The sequence below is a fragment of the Orcinus orca genome, chromosome 9 (genome assembly GCF_937001465.1).
Source record: "Orcinus orca chromosome 9, mOrcOrc1.1, whole genome shotgun sequence".
NCBI lineage: Eukaryota > Metazoa > Chordata > Mammalia > Artiodactyla > Delphinidae > Orcinus > Orcinus orca.
The window spans coordinates 92,815,530-92,835,956 of NC_064567.1; the positions used below are offsets into that span (position 1 = coordinate 92,815,530).

At 35.7% G+C, this 20,427-nt stretch overlaps 1 protein-coding gene across 5 annotated transcripts in view; it reads left to right on the plus strand.

The window, feature by feature from the left end:
* Positions 1 to 20,427, plus strand: part of SUGCT (succinyl-CoA:glutarate-CoA transferase) — a 683,662-nt gene that overhangs the window by 142,350 nt on the left and 520,885 nt on the right. The gene's annotated exons all lie outside the window — the stretch shown is intronic.

Sequence of the window (20,427 nt, forward strand, 5' to 3'; positions counted from 1 at the left end):
TGCAAAATTCTCCTCCCTCTGAGTCTGATGTGGTTTTTCATCTGTTTCAGTTAACAAGGGTAGCAAACAAGTAGTAAAGTAGCAGGTGTGTGTGTGTGTGTGTGTGTGTGCACTTGGATGTGTTTTGTGACTGTTTTTTGTGTGTATTTCCTCTTCTTGCTGTGTGGCAGGGGCATTTATAATTTATAATATCACTAAATGAGTAAAAAATGTTTAATTTGATTTCAGTCTAGTAAATATCCTTATTGATGTGAAAACAACACGGTTTTAGCTTAAATATAACTTTCCTTTGTTCCAAATAATTAAGGTGGCCATAGTATTTACTTTGACTGTTTAGAGTCCTTTTTGCAAGATCATTTATTATGAGGTGATTTCTAATGACCAGGAGCAGAATTAATTTTCAAGCATTTTATGGAGAATCAATTTCATTTTTTAAAAGTAGTATCTAAATTATGGAAAACAAGCTTGAAATGCTCATTTCCCATTCCTAGCCACGGTCTAAATTTCTACTTCTGCAAGTTGATAGGATTTTACACCACCATCCCCATCACTGTTGGATTTCCTTTTTAACTGTTGCTGCTAAGACTGCAGATGCTACCAGATCTAGCAGCGTACTTTAGATGTATTGTTTAAAAGCATGGGCTTTGGAGTCAGACAGACCTTGGGCAAATTGCTTCATTTCACCGAGCCTCAGTGTCTTCATTTGTAAAATAGGGACAATCCTACCTGCCTCATGGGCAGTGGTGATGATTTAGTGAGACAGTGCATATAAAGTACGTGGCCTAGAGTCAGGCACATGGTGTATGTTCAGCAGATGGTAGCTGTTATCCCCATTTTTTTTTTTATCCCCATATTGTACCCATCCCACAGACCCCAATCCTATAGTTTTTGTCCCCATCTCTCGGTTGTTAAAACACAGTCCTTCTCCTGTGGCAGGAGCCCTTGTTCCTACACTTTTTCTCCACCAGAGGACAGATCCAAGTCAAGGAGCTGTCCTTTCCCTCTGCCTGGCAAATACTTGTGTGTGTGTGTGTGTGTGTGTGTGTGTGTGTGTGTGTGTGTGTGAGATGAGTGGATGGGGAGCAGATCAGTACCATGCAGAGTGGTAGGGAGGACGTTGATCCCAGCACTGCAACAAGGAGAGAAGTTCTTACAACCCACACTGGAATCCTCAGTGAAAATTCCCCTCTGTCATAAAATGGTGGTCAAGTTCATCAGAACTGAGCACAGTTAGCACTGTGAGTATGGTCAGTACAGCCATATCACAGGCTGAACCATGGTCCTGTTCACTAATTTAACCATTATTTCTCAAGAGAAACAAACTCGAAGACGCAAACTGTGAGATCTCAATTGGATTTTTGCAATGCAAATTCCGGATTGCCCGCTCTTTATTACCTTTACTGTTTTGGAATGACCTTTCTGGTTCAGAGAGGACCTCTAGACTTCGAATAGCTGTAACTCATATCTTGGGGGGGTCACTGGAACATTACCTGGTTTAGCAACAGTGTCAGAAAGCTACTGTGAGGCAGTCTGAAGAGATCTTTCATCCTGAAAACACCCTTGTAGGAGTTTTGGCAGTTCCAACATAACCTGCCCTATGGTTTGATTTGATAATATCCTGTTGATGAAGAACAGTGGAGATTTCAATGTAACCGCAGTAGTATTAGTGTGCTGCCTCAAACAGAAGAGGATATAAAATACTAAAGAATTAGAAGCACTCTGTATCTTAAAAATATACTCTTATTTTTCTTGCTAGACCTTTGGAGTCTGCGTTAGGTTTTTTTTGTTTGTTTTAACAAAGTTAACTTTAATATATATTTTTGATAATTGTTTAAAATACTTTCTCAAAAAAAACCTTAAGAGGGGTATGGATTATTATTTTCTTCCTACCATATCATTCTTGTTTCCATTTCAAGGAGTCAAATCAGTAAGGTCAGTCCCAGTTCGAAGAAGCTGGGGGATAGGGAACAAAACTTATAATGATGTTACTGTGTAGATTGCAAAAGAATCTGAGGTTTGTTCAGCAAATATAATGGTGCATTGAGGTGTTGTGTTAATATGGGGGGCCAGAAAATGAGCTCTGTGTATAGTGAATCTGTTAAGTGGCAGTTTACAGTTTAACCTAAAAATTGGGAGAAAGTTGATAAGTGCAGAGGAAGCATGAGACCCAATCTGACAGAGACTCGCTAGGGTGGTGGTGGTGGCTGGAAGGAGGAGGGAGAGGAGAAGGGGGTTCTGTGGTGTACTGGGGGAAGGTTGGGATGGCGAAACTCTCCATCCATGTAAACAGGAAATTGACAGTTTTGTAGAAAAGCAAAGCCCCAAGTGTTTAAATGCATGTAAACTCCAGTATAAAACAGAGTGGATAGAATGATTGGTGGCAAGTAAGGATCACAATTCCATTTGGTTTTCACAGGCTTGGTAGAAGGAGAAAATTTAGAAACTAGTGAAAACTGGTACTGCAGAGTTAGGAAATCTGTAGGACTCTTAGGGATGGATGAGCTGATGGGATTATGACATTTTATATATAGAAATGATGAAAACAGAATAAGTATAATAAAAACAGAAAATGTACAAAATAATGCTGGACAAAGAAATTCACTGAGGATGAGAAATTCATGCTCAGTAATAAGAATATATTTAGAGATATTAAGGACCAGTGGCTTTTAAACATTTTTTTCTTTCTTTCTTTTTGCTCAGAGTTACTTTGAGAAGCTGATGGGCACTATGGAATCCTTGCTCAGAAAAGTACACATACCCATATACATGCATGATTTTGCACATGATTTCAGGAGCTTCTCAGACCTCTTGGGACCCATCCCCGGATTCCTGCCAAAGACCAACTGAATTAGGGTCAGGATATCAAAATTCTATTGATAACACCAGAAATTTAGACCAAATAGTAATTACGAAGGAAATCGTACCCTGAGACTGAAAGATCTCACACAAATGTCTGCTTCATAGGGGAAGAAGTTTTAGAATTAAGGAGGGAAAGGAATTATACTGGCCTTGGGCCTAAGATTAGACAGGGATTGGTGTAAGAAATTATCTGTGACTATTGTAATAATGCTCACAACTCAATTACATTCAACCTTCTGAAGGGGAGTGAAAGAAAAAAAAAATTCCGTTACATTATTACTCCGTTTTAGAAAATGGAACTATGATCAAATCAATGTGTGCTTTAAGTTAAAATTGAAAGTAATATTTTAAGAAGTCTGTAACTTATAGGAAACCTGGAAATGCTTTAAACACATTAGTGGTAGGGCAGGAAAATATGTCACATACCAAAGATTAGGAGCTCCTATAAAAACTTTTGCATCCATCTCATAAAGTAAAAGAAGCAAATATAAGGGGAAAAAGTAGGCAAAAGATTATTCAAGTGAGAACAGGGAATGCCTCAAAGTGTGACAGGTCAGGTGTAAATAAGAAGCCAGTCAGACTGTAAAGGAATTCAAGAAACAGCACAGAAAAGACTGCAATCCAGAAATAAAAGCTTTTTTATACATGAAAGGCAGAAGGTCACTTGGAAACTCCATGGGACTGCTTGATGATAAGGGTGCAAAAGACGTGCTCATGGGGAAGAAAGGAGATCTAGGGGCTCAATGAACTCTTTGCTTTGGTCTTTGTTGAAACATAAAAATTTCCTCTGTCATCATGTCTTTTGAAGCAAAGAGGTGAGAGATATAGTATTAGATCAAATAGTGGTCAGGGAACAGGATGTTCTACCTGATCGACATGCTGGAAATAAGTAAATTGCTGAAACTTTATGGCATCCATTATAAAGGGCTAAGGAAACTCAAGGGAATAAATGGACCAAAATGTAAAATAAGTCTTGTACTCACTCTTCAGTATGAGTGAATTCCACTCTTGCTTCCTTTCTAATGAGGACACCCTGCAATCTATCGGTGAATCTCATTCATACTGATGGACTTCAAAAGTGGTAGGATCATTGACTACTTGGTGTAATGAATGGAGGAAAGTAGTCTGTTTTCCATGACATGCTGGATTGTTTGAAGAGGAATAAGCACCAGGGAAAAAACAACAAATGTAATTTGTTTAGACTTTCAAGGAGTCCGTTACAAAGTTTCACAACAAAGCTATTCCAAATTGTGTTACCATGGTATTAGGAGGAAGATTTTGTCACACATAGGTATCAACAGAGGAAACAAAACGTGGGGTGTATGAGCCTGCTGTTGATGGAGACATGTAAACAGTGAGGTGCCTCCAGGGATTTCGGCTGGACTTCGTTATTATACATATTTATAGATCATCTAGAAGAGTATGTACACAATGAAATACCCGAGGATGCAGGACTAAGCTCCTTTGGCTAGTGAAATTATACCTCAATAGGAATAAGCTTTTGAAAGATCATATAAGTGGACAAGAAAGTGGCAGGGAGGCTCAGTAATGTAAGCAGTGCTACCAATTTAGGCAAAAAGAAACCAAACTAAACTTATAAAACTGTGGGCTCTGAAGTATTTAGAAACCTGCTTTCCTTTAGGGACCAGGAAAGGAATTTGGAGTCCTTGTATCAATAGTTGCATCCTTCTGAATAGGCCAGCAAATGTTGGAAGGTTGTGAAACCAAAGGTGCACTTGAAGCAAAACCATTGTGTCTCTGCATTCTTTTGATTTTGATTGTATGAGAAAGACCTAGTTTCAAATCCTGACTCAATCTTTAAAGGATTTTTATGAGGACCAAATTGAATATATGTGAAATTGCGTAGTACGGTGGTCCGTGGCAAGCCCTGAAGGTAGTATCGGGGGGACATGATGGAAGTAGAATCTCCTGGTTGGACCAAATCATTCAGGCTCTAACTTGGTATAGGAAGATGTTGATCTGTCTTCTCTCCAACTCAGCTACAAGGAACTAGCTTCTTACAGGGGAGACAATTTAATTTCTGAACAGCTCTAATTGTCACTAAGGACGTTATACTTAGTTGAAAGCTACCTTTCTTGTGATTTGTAGGCAACAGAGTAACAGAGAAGAAAGGGGACTTGAGAGATCACTCATTCAGAACCTCTTATTTTATGGATGAAGATGAGGAATATAAGGTGGGATGTATTTCTACCCACATGACTTCATAGAACTTAGCCTCATTGATATTTCTGTTGGCATTATTTATTAGTATGTTTATTTTACCTTGATATTTGTAAGGCCCTTACTATGCAGGCCTATCTTCACCTTCCCTAGTTTAGCATCCATTACCAGTTTTTAATACTGATCCCACCCTCAGGCTGATTTATTTTATTTTCTGTATTGCAGCTGCTAGTCCTTTAGAGCAGGGGTTGGCAAACCATGGCCCATGGGCCAAATCCATCCTGTGCCTGATTTTATGTGGCATGTGAGCTAAGCATGGTTTTTTTAAAAAAAATAAATTTATTGATTTTATTTATTTATTTTTGGCTGCGTTGGGTCTTCATTGCTGCACGCGGGCTTTCTCTAGTTGTGGCGAGCGGGGGCTACTCTTCCATGCGGTGCACGGGCTTCTCACTGCGGTTGCTTCTCTTGTTGCGGAGCACGGGCTCTAGGCGCATGGGCTTCAGTAGTTGTGGCTTGTGGGCTCTAGAGCACAGGCTAAGTAGTTGTGGCACATGGGTTTAGTTGCTCCGCGGCATGTGGGATCTTCCCGGACCAGGGCTGTAACCCATGTCCCCTGCATTGGCAGGCAGATTCTTAACCACTGGGCCACAGGGAAACCCAAGAATAGTTTTTACATTTTGAAATAGTTAAGAAAAATCAAATGAAGAAAAAAATTTTGTAATTCATGAAAATTATGTGAAGCTTAAATTTTAGTGTTAATAAATAAAGTTTTATGAAATCGTAGTCACACTCCTTTGATTATGTATTATCTACGTCTGCTATTGTCCTATAACAGAAGAGTCTTGGCAGAGACTGTATGCCCTGCAAAGCTGAAAATATTTACAATGAGCCCTTTACCGAAAAAGTTAGCTGACCCTGGTTGTAAAGTGTCTCCAAAGACCCAATCAACATCACTCTATATTTCTCAATTGGCCTTTTCCTTTCTCGGAGTTCCAGCTTGAATTCCACTTCCTTCATGACCCTCAAAAATTTCTCTTTCCTCTTTACATAATACACAGTAGTGTTTGATTGCATAGTTCTCTAAAAGTTCTATATACATTGTTTTGTCCTTTTTCCCCCCTCTTTTGTAAAGGTAATCTTTTTGAAAGCAGGAACCATATAATGTGTTTAGCAACATAGCACCAGCCAAGGATTAGGCTCATAGTACTTGGCTCTAACGAGGTATTTGCTGAATTTAATTGAATTTCTTTTAGTGGTATCCTCCAGAATTCATTTAAGGAGCCATAGCAGGGAAGACAGGATTTTGATATACAAATAATTTATGTGATTACTGCTTTAATTGTGATTTGTACAGAGAACTGTGGGAGCCCAGAAGAGCAAGTAACCCAGGGAGTCAGAAAAGGCTTCCAATAGGAAATAAAATTTGATCTTAACCTTGAAGACTGAGTAGAGTTTGCTAGGTGAAGAAGGGAGAATGGGGAGGAGAGGGCTTGAGCATTCTACGACTGGGTGTGTACAAAGCATGGATGGAAGAATGCATCCAGGTGACCTCTCATTCCCTTTCCTCTGCCATAGAGGGATGAACACCATCCTAAGTCTGGTGTTATCAATATCATGAATACTTTTATCCTTGTATTACATAGGTATACATCTTTATAGACTATCTAGTACTGTTTCACATATTTTTAAAACTTACATAAATAATGTACTGATACAGCATTCTGAAAATTGCCTTCTTTTCTTTCAACCTAATTTTTATGAGTTTTATCTGTATTAATACATGTAGTTATAATACATGCATTTTTCATGCCTTGCATTATTCCATTCCTTCAGTATGACATGATTTGTTAACCATTCACCTGTTGAAAGATGCATGTATTGTTTCCCATTTTTTTTTTTTTTGCGGTACGCGGTCCTCTCACTGTGTGGCCTCTCCCGTTGCGGAGCACAGGCTCCGGACGCGCAGGCTCAGCGGCCATGGCTCACGGGCCCAGCCGCTCCGCGGCATGCGGGATCTTCCCGGACCGGGGCGTGAACCTGTGTCCCCTGCATCGGCAGGCGGACTCTCAACCACTGCGCCACCAGGGAAGCCCTATTGTTTCCTATTTTTTTACTTTTATAACATTGCTATGAGCATTCCTATATATTATTTTTGTTGTTCATATGTCTGAAATTCTCTGAAATCTATAACTGAGAGTAGAATTTCTGGGTTATAGGTGTGTGTATCTTCAACTTTGCCTGATATTGCTAGAAACTGAATTATATAAATAGATTTTCTAATATCACATCATCTTTGCATTCCCAGGAGAACCCATTGGTAATAATGTATTGTTTTTCCACACTTATCAATTTATTTTTCTAGAGTTTCATATAGGATTTTTACATCAATTTTCATAAGTAAGCTGGCTCAGAATTTTCTTCTCTCATATTGTTCTTGTCTGGTTTTGGTTTTTATGTTATTATGTAAGTCTCATAAAATGAGATAGGGACTATCCATTACTTTTCTTTTCTCTAGAAGGTTAGAATTATCTGAGTATTAAAAGTTTGGTGGAAACAATCTGTTAGACCATATGGGCTTAATGGTTTTTGGATGGATGGATTTTAAGTTACAGACTTATTTTTTGGTTAAAGATCTATACAAACTTTCTATTTCTTTTTAAGTCAGTTTTATTGAGTTATATTTTTCCTAGAACTTTGCCCTTGTATTCTAAGTACTCTAATTTATTGTCATAAAGTTAAGCATATTGTCTCATAATTAAAAAATAACAACTTTGTTGTACCCATTGTTTTGTTTTTTGTTTTCATTCCTAACATAGAGAAAAGAATGATAGGGTAGTGGTTAAAAGCAGACTATGTAGCCAGATTGTCTAGGTTTGAATTTAGGTTCCACAATTTTCTGGTTGTATGACAGTGAGAAAGTTATGTAACTTCTCTGTGCCTCAGCTTCTCAGCTGTAAAAGCGATGTAAAATAGCATCTACCTCATAGGCTGTACTTAGACTTTTATAAATATTTGATTATATGTTGTAGACCCTTTTGATAACTTAACGTTAATTTTTTATAGATAATAAAATTAAAGAAGAAAAATTAGTTGAAATCCGCCATTCAAGAGATAATATAACTACTACTAAAATTTGTGTGCATTTTTTTCCAGTCAGGTCTTTCTCTTTTTTATGTGTGTGTGCATCTGTTTCTGTATAATGTGTATATCTATCTGTGTGTTTATTTGTATTCCTAGATTTGTAGAGATGTGTATATGTATGTATATGTATATGCATATAAATATATCTTCAGTTTTTCTTTATCTGGTACATCTGTCATATTAAGGATCCTTCAAAAACATGATTTTTAATGTCCCATGTGTTAAAAATGAGGCTGTGTTGAATAGGCATGTGTATAACTCTGTCAAAGATTTTTTAGAAAATAAAAGATGGAAATTACCCAATGGGTTTTTCTAAAAGTTTGTATGGATTTGATTTTTGTATTTGATTATTGTCCCTGATCTCATTGAAAAGCATCAATGGCACATCTTTATCACTTGAGTTTAAATGTAAACTCCTTAACATGTCATAGAAGGGATTTGTCCTCTGCTTATCTTTCCTGTTTCAGTTCTTAGTGTCCTGTCACACTCTTTCTAGCTGTTGTCAGCACTTGCTGTTTGTGACTGTGCCATGCTCTAGCCCAACCCTAGAGGTTTACCTGCTCTGCTTTCTCTATGCTGTGATTTTTCTGTTGGCGATTGGCTAGTGAATTCATTTGAATTTTTTGTTCAGTTAACCATTTGTGGAGTTAATTTCTTATTGATTTGTAAAACTTTTCATACGTTGAGGGTATTAATCTTTTGATATACAGTTGTAATATTTTTCTGATGTTATTTTCACGTGAATTTTGTTTGTGGTGGTTTAATTTATGTAGAATATTTTGATTTTTTAAAATGTAATCAAATCTATCACTTTTCTTTAAAATTTATATTTTTAGAGTAATTAATTTTTTCCCATTACAGACATACTTTTGTTTTCCCATTTTTTGAGTTTAAAATTCATCTATAATTTATTTTGGTATGTAATATGAAGTAAATTTTAACAATTTTTTCTCTCTTAATAATATACTAATTATTTCAGAATATTTAATTAAACAATTTATTCTTTGTCCACTGTTCAAAGTGTTAATTTTATCATATATTAAATTTACATATGTTGGACTTTTTTCTGACCTCTCTATTCTCTGTACTCTTATCTCCTCTCAAATCTGTGTTACTCTGTGACTCATAATGTGCTCTAACATTCTGTGGCGAACATCTACCCCTTGTTTTTCCTTTTTATCTTTTACTTTGATATTTTTGTTGGTGACTTCTTTCAAAATAGGTAAAATTATTTTTTTCGAGTGAAAAAATCCCTTTAATGTTTTATTAGGAATTGCATTAAACATGTACATTGTTTTGCAAGAATTTTCTCTCTCACTTACTGATTAATGTATTAGTATAATAGATTTCTTAATATTGAGTTATTCAAATATTTCTGGGACCAGTTGTCTTCAATCACAGTTTATTTTTCTTTTTAAAAGCTGCTTATCTAATTTGGTAGCATTGTGCTTAAATTTTTTACATGTTTTTCTAAGAGTCATTGGTTTTCTTTATTGTGTTTTAGGTTGTAGTATGAGGGCAGTGCTAGATTTTGGGATCAAATTAGGCACTTTTCCATTTCTATTGTTTTGAATTTCTTTTTTATCTTCTTTTTAAATTATTTATGTATTTAGATATAATTTACATATAATGTGTACGTTTAAGGGGTATGATGTGTTGATTTGATGAATTTATGTATTGCAATGAGATCATCACCATAGTTAGTGTTAGCTAACACCTCTATGATGTCACATAATTATCATTCTTTTTTGTAGTGAGTACATTAAGAGCTAGTCTCTTAGCAGTGTTGAAGTTGTACTTCTTTATGTAACAGAAGAAGTATATTTTCTTTGAATGTTGATAAAAGAAATCTTTTCAAAAAACTATCTGGTTGCAGTGCCTTTTCTTGGGGGTAAGTTTTAGTTTCTAATAGTTATTTGTCTATTCAGGTATTTGGCTTAATTAATGATCATTGCTCTAAATATGTTTTCTCTTGTTTTATGAATCACCTCTGTCACCAGGTCTCTCTAATTTTGTGTGTTTGATGATTGATCCTCTTTTTCTTACTTCAATTTAACTCAGGTTCTTTTTTTTTAAAGAATCTCATCTTTATCAAAATGGTGATTTCTTTTTCTTAAAATTTGTAGCAGAATATTTTTAGGATGGTCTTCATTTATCAGTGTTTGAGTCTTTTAAATTTACAATTTTTTTAAATTAGGAAGGTGAACTTCCATTATCTTTTTATCTATTTTTAGAAATACCAAATTATCTTTATTTTGGGTCTCTGTCTGTCTTCCTTATTTATTATGTCTCTTCAATTTCATTCTTTTTCCTTTTCTTCTTTTTGTTTGATGGTGTCAGTGCACAAATTCTGGGGCTCCCTCCCCAAGCCGTGCTTTCAAATATTGCTTATTCTTAGTTGCAAATGAAGGCTGTGCCCCTTGCTCCCCACCTGTTGTATCATCATCTCATTCCTTAACAAGATCTTCTTATATTTTTATCAGTGTTGTTTTCAAGTTGTGAGTTTTCAGTGGATCTCCAGTGATTTCATTTATTTTGGTTCATTTAGAATATACTTGGCAGAAAATCCTTAACATTTCTCTTCCAGTGTCCTTTATTCCAGTACTGTCCTTATTCTTCTTTTTAAAATGATTTCTAATATATAAAAATTAATGACTAAATAAATCCATTTAAATGGGGATCTAGGAAGAGTAACAGATAATACTTTTCATGTCAACTTCTTTCTTATAAGTTATACATCGTTTAAAAAAATCTTTGCCTATCTGGTAGGTGAATCATACTCATTATTGTTTTATTTTCATTTGTTACCTTATTAGTGATTATGAATGTTTTTCTCATTTATTAAATAAGTAATGAATTACCTGTGTTCTTTGTTGTGGTGTGAGTCTTCTTATGAGCTTTTTGCAGGTTGACAATATCATGTCCATCTTACAGTTGTTGTAACTACTCTTTCTCAGTCTGTTTTAAAATTCTATTTAGGTTTGTGATGTACAAAATGTTATGTATAGATATTAAATTTGATAATTTTTCTTTTTTGACCTCTTTTATTGTTTTTATGCTTAAAAAGTATTTTCCATCCTGAAATATGACAATAATTTATCTCTTTTGGTCAAATTTTTATGATTCCACATGAAAATATATATGTTTATTTACCCCCTTTTAAAAAGTAAACAAATTGTGTTACTGTTTCCTTGAATGGATTATTAGCTTTATTTTGGGATTCAGCATAATGTACTAATAATAGTGTGATTGTATTTTTTTCACTATCCTTCTGAGATTCTCCAAGCCTTTATAAGCATTATCTTGTTAATTCACATAACACCCTTTTGAGTTAGGTAGTAACTGTGATCAGAGTTCCACATGCTGTTTTTAGAAAACCTCTTAATTTTGTTAACAAAACATTTGTAAGCAGTTTTTAATGACTAGCTGACATCACATTTAGAGTTTGGGATGAAAACGTAGTTCTATTTAATGGCAGCTTTGTCAACTCATCTTTTATTTTCTGTCTTTATTTATTTATTTATTTATTTGCGGTACGCGGGCCTCTCACTGTTGTGGCCTCTCCCGTTGCGGAGCACAGGCTGCGGATGCGCAGGCTCAGCGGCCATGGCTCACAGGCCCAGCCGCTCCGCAGCATGTGGGATCTTCCTGGACCGGGACACGAACCCGTGTCCCCTGCTTTGGCAGGCAGACTCTCAACCACTACGCCACCAGGGAAGCCCTCTGTCTTTATTTTTTAAACCTATGAAAAATTTGCTACACTTGTACCTCTTTCAGAAATGACAGGGATTATGATTGAGGAAATGGAGATTTAAATTTTTATATTAGTGGTTCTCAGTCTTAGCTTCACATTGAAATCATCCAAGAAGCCTTTTTAAAATATTAATACTCAAGTTTCATGCCCAGAAATTATTATTTCATTGTTCTATGATGGGACTGGGCATTGAGAGTTTTCAAAAAGTTCCCCAGGTGATTGTAATGTGCAGCCAGAGAAGAAAACCATTATTTGACATCAGTGGTTTTCAAAGTGTAGTCTCTAGACTTGCTGCATCACCTGGCAACTTGTTAGAAATGTGAATTATCAGGCACCATCCCAGATCTATTGAATCAGAAACTCTGGGGATAGAGCCTAGCAATCTGTGTTTTGTGGGGGATTTACTGGTTTTTTTGTTGTTGTTGTTGTTATGAGATAATTGTAGATTCACATGCACTTGGAAGAAATAACGCAGAGATCCAATTTCACTATTTTTACATGCACTTATGTGTATGTCTTTAGTTCTGCGCAATGTTACCACATATGTACTACCACCACAGTCAAGATACAAGAATCTATGGTTTCCCAAGCTGCCAGGTGATTCTGATGCAGCCAAGCCTTGGGAAACATTTTTAAAATGAAACCATAAGAACAGGAACAGATCATTTTTTCATAAGGATTCGTCTGAGTAGTCTAAGTGTGCTAACAGACCAGCAACATAGGTCTCACCTGGGAGCTTGATGGACGTGCAGGGTCTCAGATCCCATCTCACACTTAGTGAATCAGTCTTCATTGTAATAAGATCCCTAGGTAATTTGTGTACACACTGAGCTTGAAGGATACCTAATGAATGGGTAAAAACAAAACAAAACAAACACAAACACAAACTCAAACAACAACAACAAAAAACCCAAATCAGTTTTCTGAACCTGGGTTCAGATATTTATTCTTGTAGTAAATAACTCTTATAGTAAAGATAATTTCTCTTGTAGTAAAGATAAACTCAGTTTTTAAGCAAAACTGGTATCAGTTTTTCTGCTTTTATATCTTACTCATTTCAAGATATATTTTGTTAGGTTTTTGGATTTTTTGTTTTTGCCACATATGATATAAAATTTGATATTTTCTATCAATTCATCATAATATTACAACATCTTAAGTACAAGAAATATAACTATCGTCAGCTTCATTAATATCAAACATGAATGCATCTGAATCCTTTTTTCCCCGTCTCTTTTTTTCCACTTCAGTCACTAACTTCTGACAAAATTGGAGATACTAGGTTTGTCTCAGGCTCCTGTTGAAGCTCTTTTGGTGTCTATCACTATTTTCTGCTTTCATTTTTATATTTGTTTTGAGATCCTGAGAAAGAATTTTTAGAAAAAAGTGCCACACAGATGGAAAGATATACCATATTCATGGATCGGAAGAATTATTATTGTGAAAATAACAATACTACCCAAGGCAGTCTACAGATTTAGTGAAATCCCTATCAAAATATCAATAGCATTATTCAAAGAACTAGAACAAATAATTTAAAGATTTGTATGGAAACAAAAAAGACCCCAAATAGCCAAAATAATCTTGAGAAAGAAAACAGAGCTGGAGATATCATTCTTCCTGACTTCAGATTATATTACAAAGCTACAGTAACCAAAACAGTATGATACTGGCACAAAACCAAACACATATATCAACGGAACAGAAGAGAGAGCCCAGAAATAAGCCCACACAGTTATGGTCAATTAATCAAACAAAGGAAGCCAGAGTATACAATGGAGAAAAGACAGTCTCTTCAATAATACATGCTGGAAAAACTGGAAGCTACACATGGAGGAATGAAATTAGGACCTTTTCTCACATCATATACAAAAATAAACTCAAAATAGATTAAAGACCTAAATGTAAGACTGGAAACCATAAAACTTCTAGAAGAAAACATAGGCAGAATACTCTGAGGTAAATCGTAGCAATATTTTTTTGGATCTGTTTCCTAAGGCAAAGGAAAGAAAAGCAAAAATAAGCAAATAGGACCTAATTAAACTTAAAAGTTTTTGCACAGCAAAGGAAACCTTTGACAAAACAAAAAGACGGCCTGCTGAATGGGAGAAAAGATTTGCAAATGATGCAACCGACAAGGGATCAATCTCCAAAATATATAAACAGCTCATACAACTCAATATCCAAAAAATGAACAGCCCAATTAAAAAATGGACAGAAGACCTGAATAGACATTTTCTCAAAGAAAACATACAGATGGCCAATAGGCACATGAAAAGATGCTCAACATCACTAATAATCAGAGAAATACAAATCAAAACTACCAGGAGATATCACCTCACACATGTCAGAATGGCAGGCACCAAAAAGACCACAAATCGCAAATGTTGGCAAGAATGTGGAGGAAAAGGAACCCTTGTACACTGTTGGTAGGTAGGTAAATTGGTACAGCCACTGTGGAAAACAGTATGGAGGGTCCTCAAAAAAATAAAAATAGAACTACTGTATGATCCAGCAATTCCACTCCTGGGTATATATCTGAAGAAAACAAAAGCACTAATATGAACATCCCAGTGTTCAGAACAGCGGTATTTACAATTGCTAAGATATGGAAGCAACCTAAGTATCCATCAGTAGATGAATGGATAAAGAAGATGTGTATATACACAATGGAATACTACTCTGTCATAAAAAAGAGTGGAATTTTACCATTTGCAATAACATGGATGGACTTGGAGGGCATTATGCTTGGTGAAATAAGTCAGGCAGAGAAAGAAAAATACCATATGTTACCACTTATATGTGGAATCTAAGAAATGAAATAAACTAGTGAATATAACATAACATAAACCGACTCAAAGATATATAAAACAAAGTAGTGGTTACCAGTGGGGAGAGGAAAGGGGGAAGGGGAGGATAGGGGTAGGAAATTAAGGTACAAAGTACTATGTATAAAATGAATAAGCTACAAGGATATATTGTACAGCACAGGAAATATAGTCAATGTTTTATAATAACTGTAAATGGAGTATAATCTTTAAAAATTGTGAATCACTCTGTTGTACACCTGAAACTTATTGTAAATCAGCTATACCTCAATTTTAAAAAAAACCTTCCACTTTGTACAACCACTGGGAACACCCTTCTAGTTGCTAAATAAGATGCTGCCCAGTTCATGAATTGCCTAATAGAGCCGATTAGATCTTTAAAAAAGAAAAAAGAAAAAAAAGAAAAAGAGCTACATTGAGGAAAATAAATAAGACCAGGCTGGGTAGCTCTATTGATAGATATATTTCTTATTTTAGGACATTTTCCAGCTCTCTTCTGCCTTGATCCCTGTCAAAGAATAAATAAGGATATTTACAGTTTTTTCCTCTCATCCTTTCTCCATACTACATGTAAGGTGCCAGAGATTTATCAGTAAACAAGATATGATTCTGTTTCTTAAGGAGCTGACTGTCTATTGGGGATATGTAAAATCAATCACAATGTGATGAAGGAAGTGTGAGAAGAAAACCAACAAGGGAGTAGCCAGCTCATCCTGGGGAAAATGTTGTCAAATAGCGTTTCATAGAGGTGCATCTATTCAAACTGAATGCAGAAGGCTGAATAAGAATGCTCTAGGCAGATTTATCAATCAGAGGGTCAGCAAAAGACAAATTCAGCCGTGATACTTCAAATGGAGATACTACATACAACAGTGAGGCAGTTGCAAAGAACAGATAAAGAGGTAGGAAAAGTGGGAGACTATTATCTCTCCATAGGGCCAAAGGGACAAGAAGAAAGTAGAGTTCTTGGAGCCCAGTGAGAGCTGAAACTGCAGAAGAGGCACTGCCTGGTTGACGCTGTAGTCGTGGAGACACCTGGCTACTTCCAGAGGTACAGTGCTTAAGCTATGAGGGAGCTGCGAAGAAATTCTGTGAACTCTTTCTCTTCCCATTGGTGCCTCCCATTGGCTAAACCTAATGAAAAGTCAGCTGGCAAGGGAACTGGGACTGCAGCCCATTGGGTCAGTGTCCAGAGCACCAAGCAGGGCAGAGCAGGCTGAGAAAGGATGGAGGTTGAAGGGTAAAGTAAAATAACTAGGAGATAAGGGAGAAATGTTAATTTCAGGGAGAAGGAACATTATGTACTGACGCACAGAAATGTAAAAGATGGTTGGCAACTCTGGGGAATGACAAGGAGCACAGGAGGCAGAAATGAGAAAGGAGAGTAGAAGCAGGAGATTTATCCAGAAGCAGGCTGGATAAATATTAATAAATAGCTAAGACTTTTGGGGACCGGCACTTTGTTAAATACATAATTTATTCCATTCAATCCTCACGTGGTTAGGAAGTCGGCCATGCCACATAGCAGTTACGACTCTTGTCCACAAATGTAATTTTTTTTTACATTAACTCAGATTTGGCTCTGAACCTTTACCCCATCTTGGTAAATTGTATTTCAGTCATTATTTTGGTGCCTGCCTTCTCCTTTGAGTTCCATATAAATCCAGGAGATGAGCATGGTGCCCACATAAATGGGGAGGACCCTAATTTCCAGGCCACTAGATTCTGCTTACCTTCTCTTTGTTACTTGGAATCCCTGGATTTTCAACCATGAGTGGGACCCTGGAGTCTTTGTGGAGGCTGTGAGCCCCATTGAACCTCAGTAGGTTCTTTCTTCATCATTCCTAAAGTCATAATCCGTGTCAGAATCTTTTGGTAAGAGTCTTAGGAGGTATATTGTCTCTTGTTCCTCTTTTAGGCAAGGTTATACTTAGAGTTTTTAATTTATAGCAGTTATAATCTGTGATCATTTTGTATTTTTATACTTTTGTAACCTATTCTACTTTTGGAAAATATAAACAGTTACTGCTCCTTGGAGATTGTGGGGTGCTTTACCACTAACTCTCTTGAGCAAGGGTTGGCCAACTTTTTTGGTAAAAAGCAAATTTAGGCTTTGGAGGTCAAGAGGTGAAGTTGAAGATGCTATGTAAGTACTTATACGATACGAAAAAAAACGAATTTCCACAAGATTTTGATTAAATTAAAATAATACTAATTGAGAACAGTATTTTTGGTAATACAGATTTGCGAATGAGAAAAGTATAATTATTTTGGGGGGATAACATTTCACTTAATTGGGGTGCAAAGTTATTGTTCCCTGTCATCAGAATTGATTGTAAATGTTTATCGCTTAATGCTGACCTGTGATAAGAATTTACATATTTCATCTTTGAAAATGTCTTTTCACACAGTAAGGTGTTGCCGAATAGTGCTATCAATCCACAAGCTTCTGATTTTAATTGAGCATATTCATTGCCTGGAAGGCATTTATAGAATTTATTAGATTTTTTTCTCCTGATGTTTTCCTTTTACATGTCATTATATTGCAGATTAATCACTTAGAATGGAAAGTTAGGTGGAAGCTCCTTAATTGCACAGTTAAAAGGATTTTGAAATATGGAAATTTCCTTTGCACTTGCATCGAAGTCTGAAAAACATTGCTGTAGTTTGAGCTCACAAAATATATCTGCTGTAAATTTGTGTGGGGATGAAATCTCACTATTTGTTTTAACCTTTGCCATCACGGGAAATATGTAAAGTAGCCCAACCTTACTTTTGATTCAAACAACATTAGTTTTCATTGAAATGACTTAACATTAATTGTCATTGAAATGACTTTACTGTTATAAAAATTTGGCATGTATGTGCTATTTTGCCTTGTAATTTTAGGTAGAATTCATTGAAAAAGATTATCAAGTCCACAGGAAAAGCTAATTTCCAAAGCTATTCAGTGGTCAATGGTAGTGGTTGGGGGTTGGGGTTTTTTTTTTTTGTTTTTTTTTTTAATTCAGAAAAGACTCATTCCTGACCCTGAGCTTAAAAAAATCACAGTAGAACTTTATACTGTTAAGCCATAGAATTGCTGTGTGGTAGAATGAGTCAGGCTATTCAGCTTCTATTTCTGAGAAAACTTCATAGGACTAACAATGGTTAAGCTCACAGAGCAGATGAAGATTACTATTAACACTATTGGTTTAATGTCACATGAGAGATTCAAATATTTTCCTCCGTGAATAACTTCAGTGAATTCCTGATGAATAATACAGTGAATAACCATAGGCTTTAACCATACATTTTTACAAGCTCTGTAACTTTGTCCAGCCAAGTCTTTTTTTGCTCCACACATAATTTTTACCACCCTAAGTTGTAACACATTTTAGCAGATTCCACTTAAGTTGTATTGAATTACTGTTTTTTTTAATTCGTGTGAATATTCTTGTTTGTAGTTGTTTTGTGCAGCCTTTCATATAGGCTAATTTTTCAGTCACTTCAAAATTGGCATTGACTCCTGGTATAAAGAACAACTGAGCAGTACCCATGACATCTGTCATCTCACCAAAGCCAAGGGAAACCTCTCAAAATAATTTGTCTCATTTTTAAATTGACTATATTGATATTGCTCCCAGTGTCTTCAACTCTTTGAACAACTGTTCTTACCGAGACTAAACAAGTTTATTTTCTCTGGACCCATTGCTTCAGCTGCTGCAATCAAACATGACTTAAGTTACCATTGGTAAATGTCCTTCCTTGCTTGGCTAACAAGTGAACCACTTACAAACTCACTTTGGTTGCAGTCTCATTGTTATTTATTTATTTATTTTTTACTTCGGTGAAGAAATTCTGCTGTGATGAGATAGCCTGTTTTGACTTTGTAATATTTTCTGCCCACTGGATTTTCTGTGAGTTGGGAATACTGTGATGAATCTGGCATATATTGTATTCTTTTAGTATAGATAGAGTGTCATTGAGTAATAAAGTGCTTTGTCATCTAATTCAGTAACAGCATGGTCCATCTTCCAGTGTGTGCTGAAAGTATGGCACACTTCTCTTGTTTTGGTATGATGGGTATGCACTGGTAATAAAAAAAATTATGGTAAGGTAATACATATGATATTTGAAATGCTGTTAAGTTATAACTGCATCACTGTGATTCATAGTACAACAAGCAGGTGTGCAAAGCAGTGAGAGTGAAAGAGCCACATGTGGCCTCTATCACAACCAATAAATTTTTTAATTTTATTTTTTTATTGAAGTATAGTTGATTTACAATGTTGTGTGAATTTCTGGTGTACAACAAAGTGATTCAGATATATATATATATGTATATATATATTCTTTTTCATTATGGCTTATTACAAGTTATTGAATATAGTTCCCTCTGCTATACAGTAGGACCTTGTTGTTTATGTATAGTAGTTTGTATATAGTAGTTTGTAGCTGTTAATCCCAAACTCCTAATTTATCCTTCTCCCACCCCCTTTCCCCGTTGGTAACCATAAATTTGTTTTGTATGTCTGTGAGTCTGTTTCTGTTTTGTAAATAAGTTCATTTGTATCATATTTTAGATTTCACATATAAGTGATATCATATGATATTTGTCTTTCTCTGTCTGACTGACTTCACTTAGTATGACAATCTCTAGGTCCGTCCATGTTGCTGCAAATGGCATTATTTCATTCTTTTTCATGGCTGAGCAGTATTCCATTATATATATACCACATCTTCTCTATCCATTCATCTGTCAATGGACATTTAGACAACAACTAAACTTTTGTAGTGCAAAAGCAGACATAGATGTAATCAGATGATCATGTTCTAATAAAACTTACGTACACTGAAATTTGAGTTTCATATAATTTTCATCTATTATGAAATATTTTTCTTTTGATTTTTAAAAACCATGTAAATATGTAAAGATAATTCTTCTCTGTGGTCCTATGAAAATGGGCAGCAGGCTGTATTTGGCCTTCAGGCCATTGTTTGCTGACCCTTGCTACTGACAATCGCTGATCTATGATAATTAGTAAAATCTCAGAGACACCAAAAAATACAGATGTCTAGGTCCTGCCTTAGGACTTGGCATACAAAGTTAGGAAACCCTGGCTATCTTGTTTACCATTAAATCCTCAGCACATAGATGCTCAATAAGTATTTTTTTGAGTAAGTAGAAGACAATTTCTGGCATATAATAAGCCTATAAAGGTCTATTGGATGAATGAAAGATTTACTGTATATCTTACACAATATATGGGATCCTAAAGATAGTGAGATGAAAATGAATTGTTTAATCTTAGAGCCATTAAAATAGAGAGAGGCTAGCCTCAAGGAGCATGAAGTGTTTAGTAGCTGGGAATCATTTTGGCCAGGTTACTAATTTATGTAATAATAACTGGAGAGCTAATATTATTTTGGTTAATTAAGGTGTGAGGGAGGTGTAGCAAATAAAACAATCTGCAGGCTATTTCAATAAGTTTCTTTACAGTTGGATTTCATAATTAAATTCCTTTAAAAGGTTATGTGGAGAAAATGAAAGAATTTTCAACAAGACAAGGTTTTCAAGCCAAAGAAGCTAGTAGCTAATTGCATTTTTCAGGAGGGTGAACTCAGTGTATCTTAGCTATTTTAATATGCTAGACTATTTAACCAGAGACCCCCCTCCCC